The sequence below is a fragment of the Jaculus jaculus genome, chromosome 5, assembly GCF_020740685.1.
Source record: "Jaculus jaculus isolate mJacJac1 chromosome 5, mJacJac1.mat.Y.cur, whole genome shotgun sequence".
Lineage (NCBI taxonomy): Eukaryota > Metazoa > Chordata > Mammalia > Rodentia > Dipodidae > Jaculus > Jaculus jaculus.
The window spans coordinates 5,018,962-5,025,288 of NC_059106.1; the positions used below are offsets into that span (position 1 = coordinate 5,018,962).

The following is a 6,327-nucleotide window of genomic DNA, read 5'->3' on the forward strand; positions in this document are numbered from 1 at the left end:
TCACTACCACACCTGATTTATTCCCTGGCCCACCCAAGGGAATCTTTTTTTAGAAAAAAAATATTTTATATATATTTTGCTTTTATTATTTGAGAGAGAAAGAGAGAAGGAGGGAGAATGGGTGCACCAGGGCCTCCAGCCACTGCGAACTTCAGATGAATGTGCCACCTTGCACATCTGGCTTACGTAGGTCCTGGGGAATTGAACATGGGTCTTTGGCTTTGCAGACAAGCACCTTAGCCTCTAAGCCATCTCTCCAGCTCCAAGAGAATCTTTTTGAAATTTGATATTCTTACCATCTATTTTGTCTGTCATCTTAAATGACATTTATATGGATGAACTGAAATTAGAAAGTTCCCTGGATACCCAACTAAGGCATATGCCTGCTAAAGTATGGAAAACAATGCCACAAAAATATGTTTTTTGTTTTTTTTTTGCCACAAAAATATGGACTTCCAATCATTAAGGAAAAAAAAAAGTGTAACACTTTGTGGGCCTTTGTGAGTTTCAGAGACTACTTATATGAAATTCAGGGCTTTCAGCATCAATTTACTCTTCTCAACTTTACAATTAACTTGTAGTATAATAATCAGGTAAAAAAAAATCTTTGTAACTTGGTAGTTCTAAGTTTAAAAATAAAAAAACACACAGCCAGGCATGGTGATGCACACCTTTAATCCGAGCACTCGGTAGGCAGAGGTAGGAGGATCACCATGAGTTTGAGGCCACCCTGAGACTCCATAGTGAATTCCAGGTCAGCCTGAGGTAGATTGAGACCCTACCTCAAACAAACAAACAAACAATAAATAAATAAATAAATAAAATAATAATAAAATAAAACTTAAACACACACACACACCAAAAAAAAAAAAAAAAAAAAAAAAACCGGCTGGAGAGATGTCTTAGCAGTTAGTTAAGGTAAGGCACATGCCTGGGAAGCCTAAGGACCCATGTTTGACTCTCCAAATCCCATATAAACCAGACACACAAAGGTGAGGCATGCACAAGGTCGCACATGCCCACTAGATGGCACAAACCTCTGGAGTTCAATTTCAGTGGCTGAGGCCCTGGCATGCCAACTCTTCCCCCTCTCTCTCACTAAAATAAATAAAAAAATTTTTAAATACAAAAAAGCTAGGCTTGGTGGTGCACACCTAATAATCCCAGCACTCAGGAGGTTAAAGTAGGAGAACCACCATGAATTTGAGGCCAGACTGGGCTAAAGAATGAGTTCCAGGCCGGGCGTGGTGGTGCACGCCTTTAACCCCAGCACTCGGGAGGCAGAGGTAGGAGGATCACCATGAGTTCAAGGCCATCCTGAGACTACAGAGTTAATTCCAGGTCAAGGTCAGCCTGGACCAGAGTGAGACCCTAACTCGAAAAACCAAAAAAAAAAGAAGAATGAGTTCCAGGTCAGCCTGTGTTAGAATAAAATTCTATCTCAACAACAGCAAAACAGTGTTAAGTCAATCTCGAGGTTCAGAGATTTTTAAAAGCCAGGGGTGGGGCTAGCATCACTAGTGTGGACACATCTTGGGCCTTTGATCTTCTGGACCCATGCTTGCCTCAGGCCCTCACTAGAAACGTTCTCTGCCTTCTGCCGGACTCGTCTCATTTTCTCTTCTGGCAAGGAGCAAATGCCCCAAGGTGCGCTGGGATTCCAGGAGGAATAAGCTATCTCCAACGTGGCCACCATGAGTAAACAACCCCGATGAGCCGTGTTTGGCATCTTCTGGGGTTGGCTCTCTCCAGGTGTCTTCAAGCCCCAGACATCAGTCTACAACCCCCTGGAAGCCCAGACAGTTTCATTGCGAGGTGACCACGGAAGCTGGAATATTCTATTCCTATGGGATCCAAAGGAATGCAACTCAAGTTTCAGATTTCTCAGCTTCCACAAGGCAACAGTCTTGGCAGCTGATCCTGCGGCACGAAAGACTTCACTATGTGGATTGAAAGACAGGCAGCTTGTTTCAGCAGGTGAGCATCAGCACAGGAACCTGGTTTGGGAGAGTTGTCTGAAAGGGTATCCCAAATCATGTTTCTGATCATCCACAATAGACCCAGACAGACACTCATGGAGCCAGGACATCTACTACTGCTGTGAGCCCTGTAAAGATGGTCTTCACAGCCGGGCGTGGAGGCGCACGCCTTTAAATCCAGCACTTGGGAGGCAGAGGTAGGAGGATGGCTATGAGTTTGCGGCCACCCTGAGAATACATAGTGAATTCCAGGTCAGCCTGGGCCAGAGTGAGACCCCACCTCAAAAGCCCCCCCAAAAAATATGGTCTTCACATCCACCACTTTTTTTTGAATTGTACTCATGTCCCACAGTCAGATGGTACTGTCACCTGAAGCACTAAACAAGTGGCCCACGAAGATTTTGGTTCCAAGAAAGCTCATTGCCTGTTGCCCACAGAGATGCAAGTCTGGGATGCACTCCCAGAACAGTCTGGTTTAGAGAGATGTTTTGTGTAGACCCAAACAAGGCCATCTCTGCGTGGAGTCTGTTGCAATGGTGCCAGGGTTATGGGGCACAATGGACCCTCCTTGCCTCTCCTTCTTGGTTGATGTTGGTCTTTTTTCAGTTTTCCCACTGACAGAGTGGGATGTATCAAACTGAGTGTCATCATTAGGCAGCTGAACACTGGCTGTTCCAAGTGGTTTTGTTCAGTTGTGTGCTGAAATCTTTCCTTTCAGGTCTGGTTACATCTGGAAGCCACTGTGCAGCTAAGCTGGGCCACTACAGGGCACGGGACATCACCTAAGAAAGGGTGTTCTTATGTTATGCCCATATATCAATGCTACTCTCACTTTCGGTTAGAGAAGTTCCTTTTTTCAGGTGGTGGTGACCACTGGGGTGACTCAAGACACACCATAGTGCTGAGAAAAAGCGACATAGAGTATTCAGCACTGAGACATCTCTATCACGTCCTCCAAGGCTCAGGGTCTGGTGTGGAAGAGGTGGCAGAAAGAATGCACGAGCCAAAGGAAGGTGGGGAGGGTTTACAATGCTGTCATCCAGACACGAAGTGGCCTTGCTATCCATGACCTCACAGCGGCTGATCCTTCCTACATAAGATCTGCACAATAGGGCAGAAAATGATGGCATCAAAATAGAAGAGGTGTCGCATGTAGTGGTGCACGCCTTTAATCCCACTTAATCCTATGTTTTGTTTTGTTTTGTTTTGTTTTGTTTTTAGGCACGGTCTCACTCTAGCTCAGACTGACCTGAAATTCACTAAGTAGTCTCATGCTGGTCTTGAACTCATGGCAATCCTCCCACCTCTGCCTCCCAAGTGCTAGGATTAAAGCTGTGGGCCATTATGCCCAGCTTGTAAATCATTTTTTAAAAAGAATGCTCTTTTCCCATACTGTGTACCCCTCATGGATCACACATTCTTAGACTACATCATCTAGGACTGCTTCCTTGTTGCCATGGTAGCAAGCAAGCTAGGGGGCCTCTGGAGTCAAATGTTTCAGGAGGGGTGGAGAGGCTGTAGGCTTTGAATGGTTTCCATATCTAAATATTATTGTACCTTCATTTACAGCTCCTAAATTCATATCTTCAGGTCAAATTTCTCTCTCTTGTTCCAAAGTCCTATATTCAATTGTGTAACTGATATCTGTCTCTGGCTACTTCGCAGAGGTCTCAAAGTCCGTATGTGCAAAATGGAACTCCTGAGTCACCTCAAAACTCTGGCTTTCCTATTGGCTAGGAGGCTGACTCAGAAGAAGGGAATTCCTGCCTGGTCCTGAGCACAGGTCAGAAGCCTATGGCTTGGAAGGTCATAGACCCCAGAGGGACGCCTGCACTCTTCTACGGCTAAGCAAAGAGGTTATGAAAATCAAGGTGTCTTCTACTTGTGTTTGCTCTCCCACTTGACCCATGCTGCTCTCACTGTTGGTCAGGGAGCACACTTTGAGCCGATGGTGGAGAGCGCCAGGGAGACCATCAGCATGACCAGAAGAAGCAGTCCATTGTCTAGTACGAGAAGAGTCTTCGCTATCACACCCATCGGGGCCCAGGAAACATTACAGTGGAAATGGCAGGCTCAGTATGAGTGCTGGGGCTGGAGATGGCTTAGGGGTTGAGGCGCTTACGTGCCAAGCCTAAGGGCCCACCTTTGACTCTCCAGATCCCACTTTAGCCAGAGGCACAAAGGTGAGGCAAGTGAAAGTTCACGCATGCCCACTAGGTGGCACAAGCATCTGGAGTTTGATTTCAGTGGCCTAGGCCCTGACGCACCAATTCTCTCTCTCACACACACAAACACACATAAACACAAAAAGAAAAAGAAATGAATGCTGATCTCACTGCCAATCTGAGAATCTCCTCCAGGGTGATGGTGGTAGACAGGAAACTCAGAACTCATCAAAGCAGAAAATAAAAGGTTTCCAAGAGCTAGACACTAAAGCAGATGGTAGATGTGCCCTCCAAGGCTCAGGAAATGTTCCAGAAGAAGTGGCGAAAAGAATGTAAGAGCCACAGGCTGGGAAGACGTACTGTGAAGCATCGTCCTCCCCACAGGAGCTAACTGGAACAACTGTGACCCCGCGGTGACTAGTGACACACCACTGAAGAAGGCGCCCGTGGGGCCGGGGAGGGAGGATGTAAGAGCATGGATCACCCAATGGGAACACGACCAATTTGCAAAATGCCCATATATTAAAGTTCCCAGTAAAATTTAAAAGACTGGCTTTCTGCTCAGCACTGTGTGAGACATAGCTATCATGCTAAGGCTCAGGGCCCGTTGCAGAAGAGGTGTGGGAAAAAATGTAAGAACCACAGGGAGGGAGGAATGCTTTGGAATGCTGCCTTCCAGACACGAAAGGGGATTGCGTTCACGACCTCATAGTGGCTGCTGTCACATGCACATGACCTGCATAATACTGTGACATGTCAGCATGGATGATGGAGGAAGACAGACAGAGAGAGAGAAAGAGACCCATCAAGATACGAGAGGGACTGGTTGGGAAAAACAAGGGGCTCATTATGGGGAAGGGAAACAAAACAGGCAGTGGGAGGTGACTGTATCCAAAACACACCATATATATCATAAATGTAGACGCACATATATGAAAATTATCAATAAAAAGTTAAAAATAAACTCTGAAGCCAGATGTGGTTGCACACACCTTTAATCCTAGCATTTGGGAGGCTGACGTAGGAGGATCTTGGTGAGTTCAAGGCCAGCCTAGGCTACAGAGTGAGATCCACTAGGCTACACATTTGAGTTCCAGATTATCCTGGGCTAGAGTGAGACTCTGCCTAAAAAATAAAAATAAGCCTGGAGCTACATAGCGAGTTCCAGGTCAGCCCAGCTAGAGTTGAGACCCTACCTCGAAAAAACAAAACAAAAATAAAAATTAGGCTAGGCATGGTGGTGCACACCTCTATCTAATCCCAGCACTTGGGAGGCAGAGGTAGGAGCATTGCTAGTGAGTTTGAGGCCAGCCTGACACTCCATAGTGAATTCCAGCTCAGCCTGAGCTAAAGTAAGACCCTACCTCAGAAAACAGGAAAAAGAAATTAAAAACCTGTAGCTTTATTTATCGCGCTCCTTATTCTTCCTACATTATCAAGTGGTAGCTCATTCAGGCGGAAACTAATCTGGAAATCTGGATTTTTTTTTTTCTTGTGCTGGTTTGTGTGTAACGTGGTTTGTGTTGTGGACATGTGGTGCCTGTGCACTCACCTGGGGTAGGGCACACTCACTCACCTGGGGTAGGGTGCACTCACTCACCTGGGGTAGGGCGCACTCACCTGGCGTGGCTAACGTGGGAAGATGGGTGTCCTGGGCCATCACCATTATGCCCTTTCTTACTGACTGGCAGTCTTACTTGTTCCGAGCTTGCCCTCTGCATCCCCTCTCTGGCCCCTGAGGCCCTCAGGCTTGCGCAGGAAGCGATCTTACTGCGGGGCCATCTCTCCAGGCCCGGAATCCAGAAGTGGTTCTTGGCTTTTCCCTGTTAACCATCTCTTGTTTCTGATTCAGCAGATTCTGTCTCCATATACATTTCTATTCCATCTACTACTATACTAGACGTCCACTATGAACCAGGAGGGAGGAGGAAACTATCATAGACAGCCTTCTGTTAGGCTTATATAATCTCAGATTTATGATACTCGGGGAAAGATAAAATTTCTCTCTCCCAGCATTAACATAACATCTCAAAGAAGCCGGGCGTGATGCTGCATTTCTTTAATCCCAGCACTTGGGAGACAGAGCTAGGAGGGTTGCTGTGAGTTCGAGGCCACCCTGAGACTCCATAGTGAATTCCAGGTCAGCCTGGGCTACAGTGAGACTGTACCTCAGAAAACCAAAA

At 46.4% G+C, this 6,327-nt stretch overlaps 1 pseudogene; it reads right to left on the reverse strand.

Moving 5' to 3' along the window:
- Nucleotides 1-1,489: 1,489 nt before the first annotated feature.
- LOC123460582 lies at nt 1,490-2,758 on the reverse strand (annotated as a pseudogene).
- Between the last annotated feature and the right edge of the window lie 3,569 nt (nt 2,759-6,327).